Consider the following 27239-nt stretch of genomic DNA (forward strand, 5'->3'; position numbering starts at 1 on the left):
GGTATTGTTGGACGAAGCGGCCCGGACCGACATTACGCGTACGCTTACGCGAGACCGGTTCTCCCGACGTGCTTTGCACAAAGGTGGCTAGCGGGTGACAGTTTCTCCAACTTTAGTTGAACCGAGTGTGGCTACGCCCGGTCCTTACGAAGGTTAAAACAGCACCAACTTGACAAACTATCGTTGTGGTTTTGATGCGTAGGTAAGATTGGTTCTTGCTTAAGCCCGTAGCAGCCACGTAAAACTTGCAACAACAAAGTAGAGGACGTCTAACTTGTTTTTGCAGGGCATGTTGTGATGTGATATGGTCAAGACATGATGCTAAATTTTATTGTATGAGATGATCATGTTTTGTAACCGAGTTATCGGCAACTGGCAAGAGCCATATGGTTGTCGCTTTATTGTATGCAATGCAATCACACTGTAATGCTTTACTTTATCACTAAGCGGTAGCGATAGTCGTGGAAGCATAAGATTGGCGAGACGACAATGATGCTACGACGGAGATCAAGGTGTTGCGCCGATGACGATGGTGATCACGACGGTGCTTCGAAGATGGAGATCACAAGCACAAGATGATGATGGCCATATCATATCACTTATATTGATTGCATGTGATGTTTATCTTTTATGCATCTTATCATGCTTAGATTGACGGTAGCATTATAAGATGATGTCTCACTAATTATCAAGAAGTGTTCTCCCTGAGTATGCACCATTGCGAAAGTTCTTCGTGCTGAGACACCACGTGATGATCGGGTGTGATAGGCTCTACGTTCAAATACAACGGGTGCAAAACAGTTGCACACGCGGAATACTCAGGTTATACTTGACGAGCCAAGCATATACAGATATGGCCTCAGAACACGGAGACCGAAAGGTCGAGCGTGAATCATATAGTAGATATGATCAACATAGTGATGTTCACCAATGAAACTACTCCATCTCACGTGATGATCGGACATGGTTTAGTTGATTTGGATCACGTAATCACTTAGAGGATTAGAGGGATGTCTATCTAAGTGGGAGTTCTTAAGTAATATGATTAATTGAACTTAAATTTATCATGAACTTAGTCCTGGTAGTATTTTGCAAATTATGTTGTAGATCAATAGCTCGCGTTGTTGCTTCCCTGTGTTTATTTTGATATGTTCCTAGAGAAAATTGTGTTGAAAGATGTTAGTAGCAATGATGCGGATTGGATCCGTGATCTGAGGTTTATCCTCATTGCTGCACAGAAGAATTATGTCCTTGATGCACCGCTAGGTGACGGACCTATTGCAGGAGCAGATGCAGACGTTATGAACGTTTGGCTAGCTCAATATGATGACTACTTGATAGTTTAGTGCACCATGCTTAATGGCTTAGAATCGGGACTTCAAAGATGTTTTGAACGTCATGGAGCATATGAGATGTTCCAGGAGTTGAAGTTAATATTTCAAGCAAATACCCGAGTTGAGAGATATGAAGTGTCCAACAAGTTCTATAGCTAAAAGATGGAGGAGAATCGCTCAACTAGTGAGCATGTGCCCAGATTGTATGAGTACTACAATCACTTGAATCAAGTGGGAGTTAATCTTCCAGATAAGATAGTGATTGACAGAATTCTCTAGTCACCATCACCAAGTTAGTAGAACTTCGTGATGAACTATGATATGTAAGGGATAACGGAAACGATTCCCAAGCTCTTCGTAATGCGGAAATTGACGAAGGTAGGAATCGAGAAAAACATCAAGTGTTGATGGTAGACAAGACCACTAGTTTCAAGAAAAGGGCAGAGGGAAGAAGGGGAACTTCAAGAAGAACAGCAAGCAAGTTGCTGCTCAAGTGAAGAAGCCCAAGTCTGGTCCTAAGCCTGAGACTAAGTGTTTCTACTGCAAAGGGACTGGTCGCTGGAAGCGGAACTACCCCAAGTGATTGGCAGATAAGAAGGATGGCAAAGTGAACATAAGTATATTTGATATACATGTTATTGATGTGTACTTTACTAGTGTTTATAGCAACCCCTCAGTATTTGATACTAGTTCAGTTTCTAAGATTAGTAACTCGAAACGGGAGTTGCAAAATAAACAGAGACTAGTTAAGGGTGAAGTGACGATGTGTGTTGGAAGTGGTTCCAAGATTGATATGATCATCATCGCACACTCCCTATACTTTCGGGATTAGTGTTGAACCTGAATAAGTGTTATTTGGTGTTTGCGTTAAGCATAAATATGATTTGATCATGTTTATTGTAATACGGTTATTCATTTAAGTAAGAGAATAAATTGTTGTTCTGTTTACATGAATAAAACCTTATATGGTTACACACCCAATGAAAATAGTTCATTGGATCTCGATCGTAGTGATCCACATAATCATAATATTGAAACCAAAAGATGCAAAGTTAATAATGATAGTGCAATTTATTTGTAGCACTGCCGTTTAGGTCATATTGGTGTAAAGCGCATGAAGAAACTCCATGCTGATGGGAGTTCGGAATCACTTGATTATGAATCACTTGATGCTTGCGAACCATGCCTCATGGGCAAGATGACTAAGACTCCGTTCTCCGGAGCGAGCAACTGACTTATTGGAAATAATACATACTGATGTATGCGGTCCAATGAGTGTTAAGGCTCACGGCAAGTATTGTTATTTTCTGAACTTCACAGATGATTTGAGCAGATATGGGTACATCTACTTGATGAAACATAAGTCTGAAACATTTGAAAAGTTCAAAGAATTTCAGAGTGAAGTGGAAAATCATCGTGACAAGAAAATAAAGTTTCTACGATCTGATCGCATGCCACATGGAACACCACAGCATAATGGTGTGTCCGAACGTCATAACCGTACTTTATTGGATATAGTGCAATCTATGATGTCTCTTACCGATCTACCACTATCGTTTTGGGGTTATGCATTAAAGACAGCTGCATTCACGTTTAAAAGGGCACCATCTAAGTCCGTTGAGACGACACAATCTGAACTGTGGTTTGGCAAGAAACCAAAGTTGTCGTTTCTTAAAGTTTGGGATTGTAATGCTTATATGAAAAAGTTTCATCCTGATAAGCTCAAACCCAGATCGGAGAAATATGCCTTCATAGGATACCCAAAGGAGACTATTGGGTACACCTTCTATCACAGATCCGAAGGCAAGACATTCATTGCTAAGAATGGATCCTTTCCAGAAAAGGAGTTTCTCTCGAAAGAAGTGAGTGGGAGGAAAGTAGAAAACTTGATAAGGTAATTGTACCATCTCCCTTATTGGAAAGTAGTTCATCATAGAAATCTGTTCTTGTGACTACTACACCAATTAGTGAGGAAGCTAATGATGATGATCATGTAACTTCAGATCAAGTTACTACCGAATCTCGTAGGTAAACCAGAGTGAGATCCGCACCAGAGTGGTACGGTAATCCTGTTCTGGAAGTCATGTTACTAGACCATGACGAACTTGCGAACTATGAAGAAGCGATGGTGAGCCCAGATTCCGCAAAATGGCTTGAGGCCATGAAATCTGAGATGGGATCCACGTATGAGCACAAAGTATGGACTTTGGTTGACTTGCCCGATGATCGGCAAGCCATAGAAAATAAATGGATCTTCAAGAGGAAGACGGACGCTGATAGTAGTGTTACTCTCTACAAAGCTAGAATTGTCGCAAAAGGTTTTTGACAAAGTTCAAGGTGTTGACTACGATGAGATTTTCTCACTCGTATCGATGCTTAAAAGTCTGTCCAAATCATGTTAGCAATTGCCGCATTTTATGAAATCTGGCAAATGGATAACAAAACTGCAATCCTTAATGGATTTCTTAAAGAAAGAGTTGTATATGATGCAACCAGAAGGTTTTGTCAATCCTAAAGGTGCTAACAAAATAAGCAAGCTCCAGCGATCCATCTATGGACTGGTGCAAGCATCTCGGAGTTGGAATAAACGCTTTGATAGTATGATCAAAGCATATAGATTTAAACAGACTTGCGGTGAAGCCTGTATTTACAAGAAAGTGAGTGGGAGCACTACAACATTTCTGATAAGTATATGTGAATGACATATTGTTGATCGGAAATAATGTAGAATTATTCTGCAAAGCATAAAGGAGTGTTTGAAAGGAGTTTTTCAAAGAAAGACCTCGGTGAAGCTGCTTACATATTGAGCATCAAGATCTATAGAGATAGATCAAGACGCTTGATAAGTTTTTTTTCAATGAGTACATACCTTGACAAGATTTTGAAATAGTTCAAAATGGAACAGTCATAGAAAGGGTTCTTACCTGTGTTACAAGGTATGAAATTGAGTAAGACTCAAAGCCCGACCACGGCAGAAGATAGAAAGAGAATGAAATTCATTCCCTATGCCTCAGCCATAGGTTCTATAAAGTATGCCATGCTGTGTACCAGATCTATTGTATACCCTACACTGATTTTGGCAAGGTAGTACAATAGTGATATAGGAGTAGATCACTGGACAACGGTCAAAATTATCCTTAGTGGAATAAGGATATGTTTCTCGATTATGGAGGTGACAAAAAGGTTTGTCGTAAAGGGTTACATCGATGCAAGTTTTGACACTAATCTAGATGACTCTAAGTCTCAATCTGGATACATATTGAAAGTGGGAGCAATTAGCTAGAGTAGCTCTATGCAGAGCATTGTTGACATAGAAATTTGCAAAATACATACGGATCTGAATGTGGCAGACCCGTTGACTAAGATTCTCTCTCAAGCAAAACATGATCACACCTTAGTACTCTTTGGGTGTTAATCGCATAGCGATGTGAACTAGATTACTGAATCTAGTAAACCCTTTGGGTGTTGGTCACATGAAGATGTGAACTAATCACATAAAGATGTGAACTATTAGTGTTAAATCACATGGTGATGTGAACTAGATTATTGACTCTAGTGCAAGTGGGAGACTGAAGGAAATATGCCCTAGAGGCAATAATAAAGTTATTATTTATTTCCTTATATCATGATAAATGTTTATTATTCATGCTAGAATTGTATTAACCGGAAACATAATACATGTGTGAATACATAGACAAACAGAGTGTCAGTAGTATGCCTCTACTTGACTAGCTCGTTAATCAAAGATGGTTATGTTTCCTAACCATGGACAAAGAGTTGTTATTTGATTAACGGGATCACATCATTAGGTGAATGATCTGATTGACATGACCCATTCCATTAGCTTAGCACCCGATCGTTTAGTATGTTGCTATTGCTTTCTTCATGACTTATACATGTTCCTATGACTATGAGATTATGCAACTCCCGTTTGCCAGAGGAACACTTTGTGTGCTGCCAAACGTCACAACGTAACTGGGTGATTATAAAGGTGCTCTACAGGTGTCTCCAAAGGTACATGTTGGGTTGGCGTATTTCGAGATTAGGATTTGTCACTCCGATTGTCGGAGAGGTATCTCTGGGCCCTCTCGGTAATGCACATCACATAAATCCTTGCAAGCATTGCAACTAATGAGTTAGTTGTGAGATGATGTATTACGGAACGAGTAAAGAGACTTGCCGGTAATGAGATTGAACTAGGTATTGAGATACCAACGATCGAATCTCGGGCAAGTAACATACCGATGACAAAGGGAACAACGTATGTTGTTATGCGGTCTGACCGATAAAAGATCTTCGTAGAATATGTAGGAGCCAATATGAGCATCCAGGTTCCGCTATTGGTTATTGACCGGAGACATGTCTCGGTCATGTCTGCATTGTTCTTGAACCCGTAGGGTCCGCACGCTTAAGGTTTCGATGACAGTTATATTATGAGTTTATGCGTTTTGATGTACCGAACGTTGTTCGGAGTCCCAGATGTGATCACGGACATGACGAGGAGTCTCGAAATGGTCGAGACATAAAAATTGATATATTGGAAGCCTATGTTTGGATATCGGAAGTGTTCCGGGTGAAATCGGGATTTTACCGGATTACCAGGAGGTTACCGGAACCCCCCGGGAAAGTATATGGGCCTTAGTGGGCCTTAGTGGAAGAGAGGAGAGGTGGCTAGAGATGGGCCGCGCGCCCCTCCCCCCTTGGTCCGAATAGGACAAGGAGAGGGGGCCGGCCCCCCTTCCGCCTCTCTCTCCTCTTTTCCCCCCTCCGCGAATCCTATTCCAACTAGGAAAGGGGGGAGTCCTACTCCCGGAAGGAGTATGACTCCTCCTGGCGCGCCACCTCTTGGCCGGCCAGCCCCCCCTTTTTGAGCCTTTATATACGGAGGCACAGGGCACCCCTAGAGACACAAGTTGATCCACGTGATCATATTCTTAGCCGTGTGCGGTGCCCCCTTCCACCATAGTCCTCGATAATATTGTAGCGGTGCTTAGGCGAAGCCCTGCGACGGTAGAACATTAAGATCGTCACCACGCCGTCGTGCTGACGGAACTCTTCCCCGACACTTTGCTGGATCGGAGTCCGGGGATCGTCATCGAGCTGAACGTGTGCTAGAACTCGGAGGTGCCGTAGTTCCGGTGCTTGATCGGTCGGGCCGTGGAGACGTACGACTACATCAACCAAATGCTTCCGTTGTCGATCTACAAGGGTACGTAGATCACACTCTCCCCCTCTCGTTGCTATGCATCACCATGATCTTGTGTGTGCGTAGGAAATTTTTTGAAATTACTACGAAACCCAACAATAACTTTCCCTCAACATGCAACAAAGAGTCACTCCAAAGTCACTAATAACGGAGAACAAACGAAGAGATTAAGGTAGGGTACGAAACCACCTCAAAGTTATCCTTTCTGATCGATCAATTCAAGAGTCCGTAGTAAAATAACATGAAGCTATTCTTTCCGTTCAATCTATCATAGGGTTTGTACTAGAATAACACCTTAAGACACAAATCAACCAAAACCCTAATGTCACCTAGATACTCCTATGTCACCTCAAGTATCCGTGGGTATGATTATACAATATGCATCACACAATCTCAGATTCATCTATTCAACCAACACAAAGAACTTCAAAGAGTGCCCCAAAGTTTCTACTGGAGAGTCAAGACGAAAACGTGTGCCAACCCCTATGCATAGGTTCATGGGCGAAACCCGCAAAGTGATCACCAAAACATACATCAAGTGGATCACGTGATATCCCATTGTCACAACAGATAAGCACGTGCAAGACATACATCAAGTGTTCTCAAATCATTAAAGACTCAATCCGATAATTTAACTTCAAAGTTAAAACTCAATCCATTACAAGAGAGTAGAGGGGGAGAAACATCATAAGATCCAACTATAATAGCAAATCTCGCGATACATCAAGATCGTACCACCTCAAGAACATGAGAGAGAGAGAGATCAAACACATAGCTACTGGTACATACCCTCAGCCCCGAGGGTGAACTACTCCCTCCTCGTCACGGAGAGCGTCGGGATGATGAAGATGGCCACCGGAGAGAGATCCCCACCTCCGGCAGTGTGCCGGAACAGGTCTAGATTGGTTTTCGGTGGCTACGGAGGCTTCTAGCGGCGGAACTCCTGATCTATTCTCGTCCTCGAATTTTTTAGGGTATATGGGTATATATAGGAGGAAGAAGTACGTCGGTGGATCTCCGGGCTGTCCACGAGGCAGGGGGCGCGCCCCCCACCCTCGTGGGCAGCCCGGGACACTTCTGGTCCATCTCCGATACTCCATCGGCTTCTTCTGGTCCAAAAATAAGTTCCGTGAAGTTTCAGGTCAATTGGACTCTGTTTGATTTTCCTTTTCTATGATTCTCTAAAACAAGGAAAAAACAGAAACTGGCATTGGGCTCTAGGTTAATAGGTTAGTCCCAAAAATCATATTAAATAGCATATAAATGCATATAAAACATCCAAGGTTGATAATATAATAGCATGAAACAATCAAAAATTATAGATACGTTGGAGACATATCAGGAAGGAGAAGACGGTGGCCTTAGAGCGCGTGAAGAAAGCGACGGCGAAGGCGAAGGGGAAGAAGTCCAGCCAGGACGGATCTTCGTCGAGGTCTGGCCTGCCGCGCGACTGGATCCAGGGCTACTGGATTCGGTCGACGATTCGTCAGGACGACATCGATGATCTGGTCAAGGGGGGACTGATTCCCCATGAATCGGCGCAGCTCTCGGAGGGCGAGACCGAACCGCATCCGTGGGAGGGTGAGTGCGTTCTCCTCGCCACCCATGTTGATCGCGGATTTTCTTTGCCTCCGCATCCTTTTTTCCGAGGCTTCTTGAACTTCTTTGGAGCACAACTCCACCAATTTTCTCCCAACACCATTGTGTACCTCGCTTCCTACGTGTCCATGTGCGAGAACTTCTTAGGTTGTAGGCCGCACTGGGGCCTTTTCAAGCACATTTTTACGTGTCGTTCCCAGTCGGTCAAGAAGGCCAACCCGGGTGATGAGAGGACGCACGTGATCCAGATGTGCGGGGGTCTTGGGATTCAAATGAGAGGTAAAAGCACTTTCCCAGCCATGATCCTTCCCGAGTCAGTCCGAGGATGGCAGTCGACCTGGTTCTATTGCAAAGACCAGCCGAATCCAGGTCAGTCGACTAGACTTCCTCCCTTCTCCATGGCTCGGGTCGAGAAGCCCTCCGCCTTGAAAGTGATCCCGGAGGAGAAAGCGCAGGTGAAGGTGTTGGTCAAGCGAGTGGTCCAACTCGTCCGTGATGGCGTGACTGGTATGGATCTGTTGGAGGTCTTCCTCAAACGACAGATTCAGCCGCTTCAAGCCTGTGATCATCCGATGTGGATGTATTCGGGTATTGAGGATTCCGCTCGGATCCATCCAGAAGAGGTCGATGAGGACACGGTGGAGAAGTGGCTGAGAGGTATCACTGGCAACAAAGATAACTCCAGGGGTATAGGAGAGTCCCTCCATTCGACAACTCGTGCCAACCAGACAAGGTCCAACTCTGAACTGCCGAGTGTTCTCTTGATTTGTCATGTAACTGCTTGTTGTCAACCGACTGATTTTTGCTTCACTTGTTGTCTTTTAGGCCCTTACTGAGATGTACTCGATGCCCAACGGGGAGCAGGATCCGGAGGGGGAGGCGAGCGGAGGGGAGAGCGGCGAGTGGCAATCTGATGAAGAGGAGGACGAGAAGAGCGACGACCGAGTGATGAAGAAGAGGTCGACTCAGCTCCCCGTAGGAAAAAAATGGTCCAAGTAGGCTCACGACCCGGCAAGCATCCATGACAAAGCGACCGTACCGACTGGACAGTCGTCGAAGCTCCCTGGGACGTCTTCTCCAGTGCCGACTGAGAGGACACTTGAAGCAACCGAAAGCTGCACCGTCTCTAGCGCAGACTGAAAAGGCGCCGACACAACTGAAAGCTGCATCATCAAAACCGCCGAAGGCCTTGCCTAGGATCAAAGTGGCCATTCCTACTGTTTCCACGTAATGATCAGACCTGATTTCTTCGTTTAGTACGAGTCGAATTTTGGTCGACCCACCGTGATAGGCATGACCGACTGAATCTTGAAATTTGCAGTGCTGCTACCTCCGGGACTTCCACCCACAGTATGAAGATGAAGAAATGGAAGACGCAGTCACTTCCAACCCGGGTATAACTTCTCGTAATCCTGTCTTCAGTTACTCGGTCGATTGAATTCTGACGATTAATCTGGAGTCGACTAATCTTTCTGCAACTCCTGCCAATGTCATTGAGCTTCCAGATGACGACGAGGATGTGCCGCTGAGGGCCAGGAGGAACAAAAAGGCATCAGCTGGCAAGACATCCCAATCGGTGCTGGCGGCAGAGCCAGCGGTTCAACAGCCTGACGATGTGACTCGGGCTTCTTTTACTTTTGCTGATCCAGTATTGAGTGAACGCCCCACATCGTTAACTGTGCCAGAGCTTGCTTCCACCGTCTAGCTTCATGCCTCGGAACTTCCAGCTGCTGCGTCTGGACCGTCAGTCCCATTCTTCACTACTCATCATGTTCCGGAAAGCCAGGCGGACGCCACTGCAGAAGCCATTCGTCAAGCTGGCCTAATGATGGAATGAGTGAAGGTGGTGCACGAAAATAGTCAGGCTGCTTACGACGCCAGCGCGGCCCTTCGAGCCAATGTCCAGGTAAGTTGGCTTCCGACTGAACTTATTATGTTAGGATATGCTACCTGAAAACTTTTCTCCATGCAATCTCTTGTTATCCTGCACTTCGCATCTGCGCACCAGTGGGTGTTTGGCATCTTTGTTGTTTTCACTCTTCCACTCGGTCTGGGCGGGCCATGTCGAGCGGAATCTGAACCAGTGGGGGAACGCTAAGTGCACCCACTGGGTGTAGTCCCCGAGACCGTAGTCGACTGCTGGCAGTCGGTTGGGGTCTGAGTATTTCTTTCTCTTTTTTTTCTTCCACTCGGTCTGGGTGGACCATGTCGAGTGGAATTTGAATCAGTGGGGGCACGATAAGTGCACCCAATGGGTGTAGTCCCCGAGGCTACTGTAGAATGTTTGATTCTGCAGTAGTCTTAAAGTTTTATTCACTCGGAAGTAAATAATCTTTGATCTTCGAGTACATGTCTTTTGCTCATTGTAGAAATCCTGTGCGCTTATCTCCAAGTTCGATGAATTCGAGGAAAAATAGAGACAACTCAACCTTGACTTGGAGCTGGCCCATCAGAACTTGAAAAAGGCTAAAAATGAAGTGGCTGGTACTGAAGGTAACGACCCATCGACTGTTTATTTTGACTTCTGTTATTTCTTCATTCTTCTGTCCGACCCAAGTGTATATCTTGCAGAGAAAATGAGGCTAGCTCTGGCGAAGAAGGACCTCGATCTTGCAGCTGCGCAAATAGGAGGCTCAGGAGAAGACTGCACTTGCTGACAAAAAGCTGGCTTCGGTCGACGCGTTAGAGGAAGAAATCACCAAGGTGAAGACGTCTCTTACCGAGTCCAACCGAGAGGCGACTCGTCTGAAGAAGAATAAGGTGACTCTGAACGAGCAACTGGAAAGCACGTCTCGTAGGAGAAACGACCCGGAAGCTTATCTGAAAGCACTCGCCAAGAAGCTCTTCCTTATGCTCGAAGGTACTTTTCTTTATCCGACTGATTCACTGTTTGTAAGTCATCCTGAATTGGTCGACTCACTAACTCCTTGAATCTGCAGAATTCATCCAAAACTTTGAAGAAGAAACTGGACTGATCGAGACAGGCTTGGACCCTACCTTTCTCCAGTCGGCGATGAGGCTGCCATGAACGTGCTCTGACTGGAATCTCGTGTTGCCAGCGTTACAAGATATCTTGCTCGCCTGAAGGTGGCGATGTCATGCATTGATACATCACTCTAGCTAAGGGCAACGTTTCAAAATTACCTCAAGTCTCTGATGACTCGACTCAACGAGGTTCCTAGTCGAGTGCAGGAATGGAAGAAGTCTTCTGCCCGATGCGGTGCTGATGTGGCTCTGTCGCTGGTTAGGGTCTACTGCAAAGAAGCTCGAGAAGAGAAGCTGGTGGCGATCAAGGTTGCCAACACCAAAAGGCATGACTTCCAATCCTTCATGGAAACCTTCATTGCTGCTGCCACTCGGATCGCTGACGGAATTGATCTAGACGAGTTCGTCGAGCCTGCAAGCCCTCCTCCTGCGGAGTGAACAAACTTTATACCTCGCCTTAAATTTTCCTCGGAATTACGAGTGATTTTGTAACCGTTAAACTCCTTTGGGCTTGATGCCCAAGTACTTCTATCTTCGTTCTGGAACTTTAGGATTTATCTGAACTTGGTTTATCTTCTGAATGTGCTTGCGTTTGCCTTCGAGTGGAACTTGTTCTTCACTTGGAATATTCTTTGTACTTGAGATGCAGTTCTGAGGAAGAAATCCCAGTCGACCTGCACCTCGTCATCCTTGCAGATGACGATGGAGAACACGTTGTATTTGTGGCGTAGCTCCGAGGAGAAGGTTGCAGTCGACCTGCACCTCATCGTCCTTGCGGATGGGGATGGGGCGCACATTGTATTTGTGGCGCCGCTCCGAATAGAAGGTTGCAGTCGACCTGCACCTCATCGCCCTTGCGGATGAGGATGGAGCGCACATTGCATTTGTGGCGCAGCTCCGAGGAGAAGGTTGCAGTCTACCTACACCTCATCGTCCTTGCGGATGGGGATGTGTTTCAAACTTAGGTGAGTACTGGACTGCAGCTAAGCCCCCGAGTGTGAGGGGCTTGCTCACCACTCGGTAGGATTTTTCAAACTTAGGCGAGTACTGGACTGCAGCTAAGCCTCTGAGTGAGAGGGTTGCTCACCACTCAGTAGGATTTTTAAACTTAGGCGAAACGGATTCGCAGCTAAGCCCCCGAGTAAGAGGCTTGCTCATCACTCAGTAGGATTTTTCAAACTTAGGCGAAACGGATTCGCATCTAAGGCACCCACTGGGGGATTTAGAACATATAAAAAGGAACAATATCATTTAAGAGACTGTAAAACTATGTCTTTGATAATCAAACTAAAGGGTGTTTCTTATTACATCTCAACAGTCTGAATGCTTAAGTGTAAAAGGGGCGGAGCAGCTCCTCATTCCAAGCACGTGGCTCGTATTTCTTGTGCTCGACATTGTATTGTTGGAAATATGCCCTAGAGGCAATAATAAAATGGTTATTATTATATTTCTTTGTTCATGATAATTGTCTATTGTTCATGCTATAATTGTGTTATCTGGAAATCGTAATACATGTGTGAATACATAGACCACAACACGTCCCTAGTGAGCCTCTAGTTGACTAGCTCGTTGATCAAAAGATAGTCATGGTTTCCTGACTATGGACATTGGATGTCATTGATAACGGGATCACATCATTAGGAGAATGATGTGATGGACAAGACCCAATCCTAAGCATAGCTCAAAGATTGTGTAGTTCGTTTGCTGTAGCTTTTCCGAATGTCAAGTATCATTTCCTTTGACCATGAGATTGTGCAACTCCCGGATACCGTAGGAGTGCTTTGGTTGTGCCAAACATCACAACGTAACTGGGTGACTATAAAGGTACACTACAGGTATCTCCGAAAGTGTCTTTTGGGTTGGCACGAATCGAGACTGGGATTTGTCACTCCGTATGACGGAGAGGTATCTCTGGGCCCACTCGGTAATGCATCATCATAATGAGCTCAATGTGACCAAGTGTTTGATCACAGGATCATGCATTACGGTACGAGTAAAGTGACTTGCCGGTAACGAGATTGAACAAGGTATTGGGATACCAACGATCGAGTCTCGGGCAAGTAACGTTCTGATTAACAAAGGGAATTGTATACGGATTGATTGAATCCTCGACATTGTGGTTCATCCGATGAGATCATCGAGGAGCATGTGGGAGCCAACATGGGTATCCAGATCCCGCTGTTGGTTATTGACTGGAGAGTCGTCTCGGTCATGTCTGCGTGTCTCCCGAACCCGTAGGGTCTACACACTTAAGGTTCGGTGACGCTAGGGTTGTTGAGATATTAGTATACGGTAACCCGAAAGTTGTTCGGAGTCCCGGATGAGATCCCGGACGTCATGAGGAGTTCCGGAATGGTCAGGAGGTGAAGATTTATATATAGGAAGTCAAGTTTCGGCCATCGGGAAAGTTTCGGGGGTAATCGGTATTGTACCGGGACCACCGGAAGGGTCCCGGGGGTCCACCGGGTGGGGCCACTTATCCCGGAGGGCCCCATGGGCTGAAGTGGGAGGGGAACCAGCCCCTAGTGGGCTGGTGCGCCCCCCTTGGGCCTCCCCCTGCGCCTAGGGTTGGAAACCCTAGGGGTGGGGGCGCCCCACTTGGCTTGGGGGGCAAACCACCCCCTTGGCCGCCGCCCCCCTTGGAGATTGGATCTCCTAGGGCTGGCGCCCCCCTAGGGACCCTATATATAGTGGGGGGAGGGAGGGCAGCCACCCCCGAGCCCCTGGCGCCTCCCTCTCCCTCCCGTGACACTCCTCCATCTCCCTGAGCTTGGCGAAGCCCTGCCGAGATCGCCGTTGCTTCCACCACCACGCCGTCATGCTGCTGGATCTTCATCAACCTCTCCTTCCCCCTTGCTAGATCAAGTTGGAGGAGACGTCTTCCCAACCATACGTGTGTTGAACGCAGAGGTGCCGTCCGTTCGGCGCTAGGTCATCGGTGATTTGGATCACGGCGAGTACGACTCCATCAACCCTGTTCTCTTGAACGCTTCCGCGCGCGATCTACAAGGGTATGTAGATGCACTCCTCTCTCCCTCGTTGCTAGATGACTCCATAGATTGATCTTGGTGATGCGTAGAAAATTTTAAAATTCTGCTACGTTCCCCAACAGTGGCATCATGAGCCAGGTTTATGCGTAGTTTCTATGCATGAGTAGAACACAAAGCAGTTGTGGGCGTGGATATTGTCAATTTGCTTGCCGTTACTAGTCTTATCTTGATTCGGCGGCATCGTGTTATGAAGCGGCCCAGACCGACCTTACACATACGCTTACGTGAGACTGGTTCCACCGATTGACATGCACTAGTTGCATAAGGTGGCTGGCGGGTGTCTGTCTCTCCCACTTTAGTCGGATCGGATTCGATGAAAAGGGTCCTTATGAAGGGTAAATAGAAATTGGCATATCACGTTGTGGTTTTGGCGTAGGTAAGAAATGTTCTTGCTAGAAACCTATAGCAGCCACGTAAAAACTTGCAACAACAATTAGAGGACGTCTAACTTGTTTTTGCAGCATGTGCCGTGTGATGTGATATGGCCAAAAGGATGTGATGAATGATATATGTGATGTATGAGATTGATCATGTTCTTGTAATAGGAATCACGACTTGCATGTCGATGAGTATGACAACCGGCAGGAGCTATAGGAGTTGTCTTTATTTATTTATGACCTGCGTGTCAACATAAACGTCATGTAATTACTTTACTTTATTGCAAGCGTTAGCCATAGTAGTAGAAATAATAGATGACGAGACAACTTCAAGAAGACACGATGATGGAGATCATGATGATGGAGATCATGGTGTCATGCCGGTGACAACGATGATCATGAAGCCCCGAAGATGGAGATCAAAAGGAGCAAATGATATTGGCCATATCATGTCACTATTTGATTGCATGTGATGTTTATCATGTTTTACATCTTATTTTCTTAGAACGACGGTAGCTTAAATAAGATGATCCCTCGTAATAATTTCAAGAAAGTGTTCCCCCTAACTGTGCACCGTTGCGAAGGTTCGTTGTTTCGAAGCACCACGTGATGATCGGGTGTGATAGATTCTAACGTTCGAATACAACGGGTGTAAGCCAGATTTACACACGCAATACACTTAGGTTGACTTGACGAGCCTAGCATATACAGACATGGCCTCGGAACACGGAAGACCGAAAGGTCGAGCATGAGTCGTATAGAAGATACGATCAACATGAAGATGTTCACCGATGTTGACTAGTCCATCTCACGTGATGATCGGACACGACCTAGTTAACTCGGATCATGTTTCACTTAGATAACTAGAGGGATGTCTATCTGATTGGGAGTTCATTGAATAACTTGATTAGATGAACTTAATTATCATGAACTTAGTCTAAAATCTTTACACTATGTCTTGTAGATCAAATGGCCCACGCTAATGTTGCCCTCAAGTTCAACGCGTTCCTAGAGAAAACCAAGCTGAAAGATGATGGCAGCAACTATACGGACTGGGTCCGGAACCTGAGGATCATCCTCATAGCTGCCAAGAAAGATTATGTCCTAGAAGCACTGCTAGGTGACGCACCCATCCCAGAGAACCAAGACGTTATGAACGCTTGGCAGTCACGTGCTGATGGTTACTCCCTCGTTCAGTGCGGCATGCTTTACAGCTTAGAACCGGGGCTCCAAAAGCGTTTTGAGAGACACGGAGCATATGAGATGATCGAAGAGCTGAAAATGGTTTTCCAAGCTCATGCCCGGGTCGAGAGATATGAAGTCTCCGACAAGTTCTTCAGTTGTAAGATGGAGGAAAATAGTTCTGTTAGTGAGCACATACTCAAAATGTCTAGGTTGCATAACCGCTTGACTCAGCTGGGTGTTAATCTCCCGGATGACGCGGTCATTGATAGAATCCTTCAGTCGCTTCCACCGAGCTACAAGAGCTTTGTGATGAACTTCAATATGCAGGGGATGGAAAAGACAATTCCTGAGGTATATTCAATGCTGAAATCAGCAGAGGTGGAAATCAAAAAGGAACATCAAGTGCTGATGGTGAATAAAACCACTAAGTTCAAGAAAGGCAAGGGTAAAAAGAACTTCAAGAAGGACATCAAGGGAGTTGCCGTGCCCGGTAAGCAAGCTGCCGGGAAGAAGCCAAAGAATGGACCCAAGCCCGAGACTGAGTGTTTTTATTGCAAGGGAGGTGGTCACTAGAAGCGGAACTGCTCCAAATACTTAGCGGACAAGAAGGCCGACAACACTAAAGGTATATGTGATATACATGTAATTGATGTGTACCTTACCAGTACTCGTAGTAGCTCCTGGGTATTTTATACCGGTGCGGTTGCTCACATTTGTAACTCAAAGCAGGAGCTGCGGAATAAGCGGAGACTGGCGAAGGACGAGGTGACGATGCGCGTCGTGAATGGTTCCAAGGTCGATGTGATCACCGTCGGCACGCTGCCTCTACATTTACCTACGGGATTAGTTTTAAACCTCAATAATTGTTATTTAGTGCCAGCTTTGAGCATGAACATTGTATCAGGATCTCGTTTAATTCGAGATGGCTACTCATTTAAATCCAAGAATAATGGTTGTTCTATTTATATGAGAGATATGTTTTATGGTCATGCTCCGTTGGTGAATGATTTATTCTTAATGAATCTCAAGCGTAATGTTCCACATATTCATAGTGTGAATACCAAAAGATGTAAGGTTGATAATGATAGTCCCACATACTTGTGGCGCTGCCACCTTGGTCACATAGGTGTCAAACGCGTGAAGAAGCTCCATGCAGATGGACTTTTGGAGTCTCTTGATTACGAATCATTTGACACGTGCGAACCATGCCTCATGGGTAAAATGACCAAGACTCCGTTCTCAGGAACAATGGAGCGGGCAACCAACTTATTGGAAATCATACATACTGATGTGTGCGGTCCAATGAGTGTTGAGGCTCGCGGTGGCCATCGTTATGTTCTCACCCTCACTGATGACTTGAGTAGATATGGGTATGTCTACTTAATGAAACACAAGTCTGAGACCTTTGAAAAGTTCAAGGAATTTCAGAGTGAGGTTGAGAATCAACGTGACAGAAAAATCAAGTTCTTGCGATCAGATCGTGGGGGAGAATACTTGAGTCACGAATTTGGCACACACTTAAGGAAATGTGGAATAGTTTCACAACTCACACCGCCTAGAACACCTCAGCGTAATGGTGTGTCCGAACATCGTAATCGCACTCTATTGGATATGGTGCGATCTATGATGTCTCTTACCGATTTACCACTGTCATTTTGGGGCTATGCTTTAGAGACTGCCGCATTCACTTTAAATAGGGCTCCGTCGAAATCCGTTGAGACGACACCGTATGAATTATGGTTTGGGAAGAAACCTAAGCTGTCGTTTCTAAAAGTTTGGGGATGCGATGCTTATGTCAAGAGACTTCAACCTGAAAAGCTCGAACCCAAGTCGGAAAAATGTGTCTTCATAGGATACCCTAAAGAAACTATTGGGTATACCTTCTACCTCAGATCCGAAGGCAAGATCTTTGTTGCCAAGAATGGATCCTTTCTAGAGAAAGAGTTTCTCTCGAAAGAAATAAGTGGGAGGAAAGTAGAACTTGATGAAGTATTACCTCTTGAACCGGTAAGTGGCGCAGCTCAAGAAAATGTTCCTGAGGTGCCTGCACCGACTTGAGAGGAAGTTAATGATGATGATCATGAAACTTCAGATCAAGTTGCTACTGAACTTCGTAGGTCCACAAGAACACGTTCCGCACCAGAGTGGTACGGCAACCCTGTCTTGGAAATCATATTGTTAGACAACGGTGAACCTTCGAACTATGAAGAAGTGATGGCAGGCCCAGATTCCGACAAATGGCTGGAAGCCATGAAATCCGAGATAGGATCTGTCGGTGTACTAGAGTAGGGGTACCCTTGTACCCCGAACTTGTGCACGGGGCAATAGCAGCGTCCCGCGGCAAGGCCTGCCAGGTCACCGCCAAGATTCCTTGTGGTCCCTCTGAAGACCATTCAAGAACAAAGTACTCAAGACAAGACCCCGGCAAGAGGAGCTTGCCGGGAAGAAGGCAAGACCCCGGCAAGAGGAGCTTGCCGGGAAGGCCATCAGAAGCGTCCCAAGACCCCGGCAAGAGGCGCTTGCCGGGAAGGCCATCCGAGGCATTCCAAGGAACTTGCCGCGGCGCGCTACGCGCCCCGGCAAGGCCCGGTGAGCGACAAGCTCCCGGAAGCGACAAGTCGACGGCCGCGGCAAGGCGCTTGCCGCGGCAAGCCCCCACTCCACGCCCGTGCTCCAGCACATCCACCCACGTGTCGCTCCGGGGCCCCTCCCGAGCGCACGTGGCAGGAGGCTGTGCAGCTAGGGGCGTGCGGTGGCACGCAGGCGCTGACAAGACAACCATCATGGCAAGACGGTGGCGTCCCTAGCGGTCCCTTTCGGTGCTGTCTAGGCGACACAGACGGGCATTTAATGCCCTTGTCCCCTGCCGTCAGGGTTAGGTATGATAACACTATAGCAGCTAGCTGTGCCTACTACAGCACCTAGCTGTGCCTACCCACGGCACCCTTTCCATTTTTGCCCTTGGCCCCCGTTGCTCCATGTCGGTAACCCCTTGAGTATAAAAGGAGGCCCGTGTGCAACGTAGAGGGGGTCGGCCACCTCGAGAGCTCTCGCGAGGTTCAGCAATTCCACACACTCACGCTCGCTCCCGAGCGAGAAATCAATACCAATCCACAAAGCAGGAGTAGGGTTTTACGCATCCTTGCGGCCCGAACCTGGGTAAACTGCCCGCTTGCTTCGCCTCGATCTGCTCTTTGCGCAACCTCCGCCCCCCGCCGAACCAAAAGGGACCCGGTCCGCCGGTCCCATAGGTGCCCGTGGATCAGAAACCCCGGCATCTCTGGCGCGCCAGGTAGGGGGCGTCGAAGTTGTGCGAATCAGATCCGGCGTTCTTGCGGGCTAGATCTTCATCTTCTTCATCGATCTTCACCATCTTCATCAACATGCCGCCGAAGAAGAAAGTTTCGGAGGCAGCTGCTCCGTCCACGCTGAGCCACCCACCGCCGGAGCAAACGGACGGTGGGGCAGGCGCCGGCGGAAGGGCACGCATCGACGAGGGAACTCTTGGTGCTGCCAGGTCCCAGGACAAGGCTGCGCTGCCCATCGGTGGCGTGGCCGGCTCCCACAACGACCGGGCGCACTCAAAGACCTCGGCGTCCGTGCGTGCACCGCGCCCATCTCAGGAGGCGCGGGACCGGCAGCGTCATGGTACTGACGGTACCATGCGCTCGCTGGATCAAGATCGAGCTGGTGGATCTCGGAGCGCCCAAGGTCACCATGCACGTCAACACACCCAGAACAGATAAGTTGCCAAAGCCTGAGCAACCAGATCTCTAATTTTTGAGTTGTCTCCCCTGGATCGGCTCACCTTGTATGAATAGCCTGTGCACGGAGGAGCCGACTCGTAGCTGGCTGCGCACTTGCGTTGTTTCGAGCTCGCTCAACAACATTAGGTGAGCTGCGGCTGGTTGCTACACTAGCCGCGCCCTTGCATTGTTTCGAGCCTGCTCAACAACGTAAGTTACCTGCGGCTAGTTGCTACACTAGCCACGCCCTTACTTTGCTTCGAGCCCCGCTCAGCAACTTAAGTGAGCTGCAGCTGGCTGCGACAAGGTTTCTTGCCGGTAGCGGCACTGCCAGTTCCGCGCTCAGCGCTCGCGGTCTGGATGCCTGCGCTGGCAAGTTCCCTAAAAGCGTGGGGTAAAAACATACAAAGTTGACGCCGGAATGGGAAGGCCCTTACCGGGTGAAACGAGTCACTGGGCCCGGCACCGGCCGCCCTGAGACCGAAGATGGCATCCCAGCGAGCAACTCCTGGAGCATCGAGCATCTTCATGAGTTTAACCCGTAAGGCGCGGTTGCCGGAACCCGTTCCGGCAACCACCTCTTGTACAAAGTCTTGCCGCTGTTGCATGTAATCCTTTGTACGAGGCCGGGCACAGATCCCGTGCGCAGTAGAGCCCGCGTGCTCCGCACATTTTGTCGATTTTATGCTTTCTAATTTCTGGCATATATGATCTGACATTTGTGCAGCACCAACACCACGGCAAGTGTTGACGAGCTGCTAGGCTCTCTATCTTTATTTTCTCTTCTTTCTTTTCTTCCTTCTTCCAAGGAAAGAAAGGATCCCTCGCCCACAAGTTTGCCGGGGGGAAAGGGGAGAAGAGAAGGGTATGGACCAGGTGTCGTTCAAGAATTTCGTCTTGCCGGGAAGCAAACGACAGAAAAGCTAAGTTGCCAAAGTTTGAGCAGCCAAATCTTTTAAATTCCAAGTTATCTCCCTTGAACGACTGCACTTTGTATGGGAAGCCTGTGCGTGGAGGAGCCGACTCGTAGCTGGTTGCGCACTTGCGTTGTTTCGAGCTCGCTCAACAACATTAGGTGAGCCGCGGCTAGTTGCTACACTAGCCGCGCCCTTGCATCGTTTTGAGCCTGCTCAACAATGTAAGTTAGCTACGGCTAGTTGCTACACTAGCCGCGCCCTTACTTTGCTTCGAGCCTCGCTCAGCAACTTAAGTGAGCTGCAGCTGGCTGCGACAAGGTTTCTTGTCGGTAGCGGCACCGCCAGTTCCGCGCTCAGCGCTCGCGGACCGGATGCCTGCACCGGCAAGTTCCCTAAAAGCGTAGGGCAAAAACATACAAAGGGAGGAGTCAAGTAAAGGGAATAACATTGCAATGGCTATCCAGAAGAAAATTATATTACAAATTAGCTTGTCGCAGCTCTAATAAATGTTTTCTATAACATAGCTAGCAGCGACAAGGAAAGAAGGAAGCCGGCGACCTAGTCGACGCGGTCGCCCTCGACCCTCTTGATCCCGCTCACCTTGTCCACAATGGGTGCGACAAGGGCCTTGAGCTCTTCCTGATCGATATCAGGCGGCAAGGATCTGAGGACGTTGTGGAGGCGGAGGCCTGGATTGCGGAAGGCCACCTTCATCAACACCTTCTGAAGGGCTCCCGCACAGATCTCGCGCGACTCGTCGGCCAGCCGCTGAGGGCCACATTGGGAAGAACTCCGACAAAGTTTTCGCAGAGATGCGCAAAAACTGCCATCGTCAGAATGGCGTTGGGGGTGAAGTCGAGGAGGTGGAACCCATAGGTGTTCATGACGTCGTAGAAGAAATCAGAGAAGGGCGGGCAGAGCCCGCAATAGAAGAACAACGCGAAGAAGGCATACCCATTTGGGGCAGTCTCACAGGCGGCGGCGGGGAGAACTCTTGTGCGCGGATGCGCGCGCGTCTCCGCCGACCAGAACAGAGAATAGTCTGCCTTCAGCTCCATCGCGCCGAGCCTGGGGGGGAAAACAGCCCGCGTTTTCTGCAGCGCCGCGAGCCGATGCGCCTCGGTCGTCTTCACGGTCTTCCCCCTGTCGGCTTTCGGAGCCATGGCGGGAGCAGTGGATGGGGTCGACGGCGTTGGTGGCGCTGGCGGCGGCAGAGGGCGGAGCGCTGCTCTCTCTCTCTCTGCTTTGGGGAGGCGAGAGGGCGGCGGAGATTTCCGAGATTGGGAACGGCAACGGGCGAATGGGCCAACCGCCCCCGCTTCCCCTGCTCTTAAAGGGGGAAGGGGGCGGACGTTCCGCATTTCGAGAGAAGGAACCCCCACGACCTCCCCCACGACGCCGCATTCAACGCGTGCCGTTCGGGGGGAGGGCGCGGGGGAAGCGGAGGAAGGTGCGGCGTGACCTAGGCCGCGCGTGCCCGTGCACTGTTTTGGGCCTGGCCCAACAGCGCTCGGCACCGTGTCTGGCCCAGGCCCGGGGGCTCCTGTCGGTGTACTAGAGTAGGGGTACCCTTGTACCCCGAACTTGTGCACGGGGCAGTAGCAGCGTCCCGCGGCAAGGCCTGCCAGGTCACCGCCAAGATTCCTTGTGGTCCCTCTGAAGACCATTCAAGAACAAAGTACTCAAGACAAGACCCCGGCAAGAGGAGCTTGCCGGGAAGAAGGCAAGACCCCGGCAAGAGGAGCTTGCCGGGAAGGCCATCAGAAGCGTCCCAAGACCCCGGCAAGAGGCGCTTGCGGGGAAGGCCGTCCGAGGCATTCCAAGGAACTTGCCACGGCGCGCTACGCGCCCCGGCAAGGCCCGGTGAGCGACAAGCTCCCGGAAGCGACAAGTCGACGGCCGCGGCAAGGCGCTTGCCGCGGCAAGCCCCCACTCCATGCCCGCGCTCCAGCACATCCACCCACGTGTCGCTCCGGGGCCCCTCCCGAGCGCACGTGGCAGGAGGCTGTGCAGCTAGGGGCATGCGGTGGCACGCAGGCGCTGACAAGACAACCATCGTGGCAAGACGGTGGCATCCCTAGCGGTCCCTTTCGGTGCTGTCTAGGCGACACAGACGGGCATTTAATGCCCTTGTCCCCTGCCGTCAGGGTTAGGTATGATAACACTATAGCAGCTAGCTGTGCCTACTACAGCACCTAGCTGTGCCTACCCACGGCACCCTTTCCATTTTTGCCCTTGGCCCCCGTTGCTCCATGTCGGTAACCCCTTGAGTATAAAAGGAGGCCCGTGTGCAACGTAGAGGGGGTCGGCCACCTCGAGAGCTCTCGCGAGGTTCAGCAATTCCACACACTCACGCTCGCTCCCGAGCGAGAAATCAATACCAATCCACAAAGCAGGAGTAGGGTTTTACGCATCCTTGCGGCCCGAACCTGGGTAAACTGCCCGCTTGCTTCGCCTCGATCTGCTCTTTGCGCAACCTCCGCCCCCCGCCGAACCAAAAGGGACCCGGTCCGCCGGTCCCATAGGTGCCCGTGGATCAGAAACCCCGGCAGGATCCATGTATGAAAATGAAGTATGGACTTTGACTGACTTGCCCGATGATCGGCAAGCCATAGAAAATAAATGGATCTTTAAGAAGAAGACAGACGCGGATGGTAACTTAACCATCTATAAAGCTCGGCTTGTCGCTAAGGGTTATCGACAAGTTCAAGGGGTTGACTATGATGAGACTTTCTCACCCGTAGAGAAGCTGAAGTCCGTCCGAATCATGTTAGCAATTTTCGCATTCTATGATTATGAGATATGGAAAATGGACGTCAAAACGGCATTCCTTAATGGTCTCCTTGAGGAAGAATTGTATATGATGTAGCCGGAAGGTTTTGTTGACCCTAAGAATGCTGATAAGGTGTGCAAGCTCCAACGCTCGATTTATGGGCTGGTGCAAGCATCTCGGAGTTGGAACATTCGTTTTGATGAGATGATCAAAGCGTTTGGGTTTACGCAGACTTATGGAGAAGCCTGCATTTACAAGAAAGTGAGTGGGAGCTCTGTAGCATTTCTCATATTGTATGTGGATGACATACTGTTGATGGGAAATGATATAGAATTCTTGGAAAGCATAAATGCCTACTTGAACAAGTGTTTTTCAATGAAGGATCTTGGAGAAGCTGCTTATATTTTAGGCATCAAGATCTATAGAGATAGATCGAGATGCCTCATTGGTCTTTCACAGAGTACGTACCTTGACAAGATATTGAAGAAGTTCAAAATGGATCAGTCAAAGAAGGGGTTCTTGCCTGTATTGCAAGGTACAAGATTGAGCACGGCTCAATGCCCGACCACGGCAGAAGATAGAGAAAAGATGAGTGTCGTCCCCTATGCCTCGGCCATAGGGTCTATCATGTATGCTATGCTGTGTACCAGACCTGATGTAAACCTTGCCGTAAGTTTGGTAGGAAGGTACCAAAGTAATCCCGGCATGGAACACTGGACAACGGTCAAGAATATCCTGAAGTACCTGAAAAGGACTAAGGATATGTTTCTCGTTTATGGAGGTGACGAAGAGCTCGTCGTAAAGGGTTACGTCGATGCTAGCTTCGACACAGATCTGGATGACTGTAAGTCACAAACCGGATACGTGTATATTTTGAATGGTGGGGCAGTAAGCTGGTGCAGTTGCAAGCAAAGCGTTGTGGCGGGATTTACATGTGAAGCGGAGTACATGGCAGCCTCGGAGGCATCACAAGAGGCAATCTGCGTGAAGGAGTTCATTACCGACCTAGGAGTCATAACCAATGCGTCAGGCCCGATGACTCTCTTCTGTGACAACACTGGAGCTATTGCCCTTGCCAAGGAGCCCAGGTTTCACAGGAAGACCAGGCATATCAAGCGTCGCTTCAACTCCATTCGTGAAAGTGTTCAAAATGGAGACATAGATATTTGTAAAGTACATACGGACCTGAATGTGGCAGATCCGTTGACTAAACCTCTCCCTAGAGCAAAACATGATCAACACCAGAACTGCATGGGTGTTCGGTTCATCACAATGTAACTAGACTATTAACTCTAGTGCAAGTGGGAGACTATTGGAAATATGCCCTAGAGGCAATAATAAAATGGTTATTATTATATTTCTTTGTTCATGATAATTGTCTATTGTTCATGCTATAATTGTGTTATCCGGAAATCATAATACATGTGTGAATACATAGACCACAAGACGTCCCTAGTGAGCCTCTAGTTGACTAGCTCGTTGATCAAAAGATAGTCATGGTTTCCTGACTATGGACATTGGATGTCATTGATAACGGGATCACATCATTAGGAGAATGGTGTGATGGACAAGACCCAATCCTAAGCATAGCTCAAAGATCGTGTAGTTCGTTTGCTGTAGCTTTTCCGAATGTCAAGTATCATTTCCTTAGACCATGAGATTGTGTAACTCCCGGATACCGTAGGAGTGCTTTGGGTGTGCCAAACGTCACAACGTAACTGGGTGACTATAAAGGTACACTACAGGTATCTCCGAAAGTGTCTGTTGGGTTGACACGAATCGAGACTGGGATTTGTCACTCCGTATGACGGAGCGGTATCTCTGGGCCCACTCGGTAATGCATCATCATAATGAGCTCAATGTGAACAAGTGGTTGATCACGGGATCATGCATTACGGTACGAGTAAAGTGACTTGCCGGTAACGAGATTGAACGAGGTATTGGGGTACCGACGATCGAGTCTCGGGCAAGTAACATACCGATAGACAAAGGGAATTGTATATGGATTGATTGAATCCTCGACATCGTGGTTCATCCGATGAGATCGTCAAGGAGCATGTGGGAGCCAACATGGGTATACATATCCCATTGTTGGTTATTGACCGGAGAGTCGTCTCGGTCATGTCTGCGTGTCTTCCGAACCCGTAGGGTCTACACACTTAAGGTTCGGTGACGCTAGGGTTGTTGAGATATTAGTATAAGGTAACCCGAAAGTTGTTCGGAGTCCCGGATGAGATCTCGTACGTCACGAGGAGTTCCGGAATGGTCCGGAGGTGAAGATTTATATATAGGAAGTCAAGTTTCGGCCATCGGGAAAGTTTCGGGGGTAATCGGTATTGTACCGGGACCACCAGAAGGGTCCTGGGGGTCCACCGGGTGGGGCCACCTATCCCGGAGGGCCCCATGGGCTGAAGTGGGAGGGGAACCAGCCCCTGGTGGGCTGGTGCGCCCCCCTTGGGCCTCCCCCTGCGCCTAGGGTTGGAAACCCTAGGGGTGGGGGGCGCCCCACTTAGCTTGGGGTGCAAGCCACCCCCTTGGCCGCCGCCCCCCTTGGAGATTGGATCTCCTAGGGCCGGCGCCCCCCCTAGGGACCCTATATATAGTGGGGGGGAGGGAGGGCAGCCGCACCCTAGCCCCTGGCGCCTCCCTCTCCCTCCCATGACACTCCTCCATCTCTGTGAGCTTGGCGAAGCCCTGCCGAGATCGCCGTTGCTTCCACCACCACGCCGTCGTGTTGCTGGATCTTCATCAACCTCTCCTTCCCCCTTGCTGGATCAAGTTGGAGGAGACGTCTTCCCAACCGTACGTGTGTTGAACGCGGAGGTGCCTTCCATTCGGCGCTAGGTCATCGGTGATTTGGATCACGACGAGTACGACTCCATCGACCCCGTTCTCTTGAACGCTTCCGCGCGCGATCTACAAGGGTATTTAGATGCACTCCTCTCTCCCTCATTGCTACATGACTCCATAGATTGATCTTGGTGATGCGTAGAAAATTTTAAAATTTTGCTACGTTCCCCAACATGTATAAGTGGTATGCTCCGTTGTGGAGCACTCTGGTGATAATGAAGGGGCCTTCCCAAGTAGGAGCGAGCTTGTGTGGTTTCTGCTGATCCACTTGAAGAACCAAGTCTCCTTCTTGAAATGCTCGACCCCTCACGTTTCTGGCGGGGAATCGACGCAGGTCTTGCTGATAAATGGTCGGCCGGATCAGGGCCATCTCTCTTTCCTCTTCCAGGAGATCCACTGCGTCTTGCCGAGCCTATTCTGCTACATCTTCTGAGAAAAGCTCGACTCTGGGTGCGTTGTGAAGCAAGTCACTCGGAAGAACAGCTTCAGCTCCATAAACCAAGAAGAATGGAGTTCGGCCAGTCGACTGATTAGGAGTTCTCCTCAAGCCCCAAAGCACTGACGGAAGTTCATCGACCAAGGCGCCTGCCGCGTGCTTGAGATCATGCATCAGTCGGGGTTTCAGTCCTTTGAGAATCAATCCGTTTGCTCTTTCAGCTTGTCCATTCGACTGGGGATGGGCGACTGAAGCATAGTCGACCCGAGTGCCTTGGGAAGCGCAAAAGGCTCTAAACTCATCAGAATCGAAGTTCGACCCATTGTCGGTGATGATGCTGTGCGGAACACCACATCTGAATGTTAACTCTCTAATGAAATTGGCCGCATTACTGGCTTCAAGACTTGATGGGTTTGGCTTCAATCCATTTGGTGAACTTGTCGACTGCCACGAGTACATGAGTGAAGCCACTCCTACCCGTTCTCATAGGTCCCACCATGTCCAAACCCCAAACAGTGAAGGGCCAGACGAGTGGAATGGTCTTCAGGGCTGACGCAGGCTTGTGAGACATGTCGGAGTAAAACTGGCAACCTTCACATTTGTCGACTATTTCTTGTGCCATCTCATTTGCCCGTGGCCAATAAAATCCTGCTCGTATGCTTTGGCCACAATGGTCTGAGAGGACGCATAGTGACCACAGGTCCCCGAGTGGATGTCGTTGAGGATCACTTGACCTTCCTCTGGTGTTTTGCATTTCTGGCTGACTCCAGTTACACTTTCT

The sequence above is a fragment of the Triticum urartu genome, chromosome 2 (assembly GCF_003073215.2).
Source record: "Triticum urartu cultivar G1812 chromosome 2, Tu2.1, whole genome shotgun sequence".
Classification (NCBI taxonomy): Eukaryota; Viridiplantae; Streptophyta; class Magnoliopsida; order Poales; family Poaceae; genus Triticum; species Triticum urartu.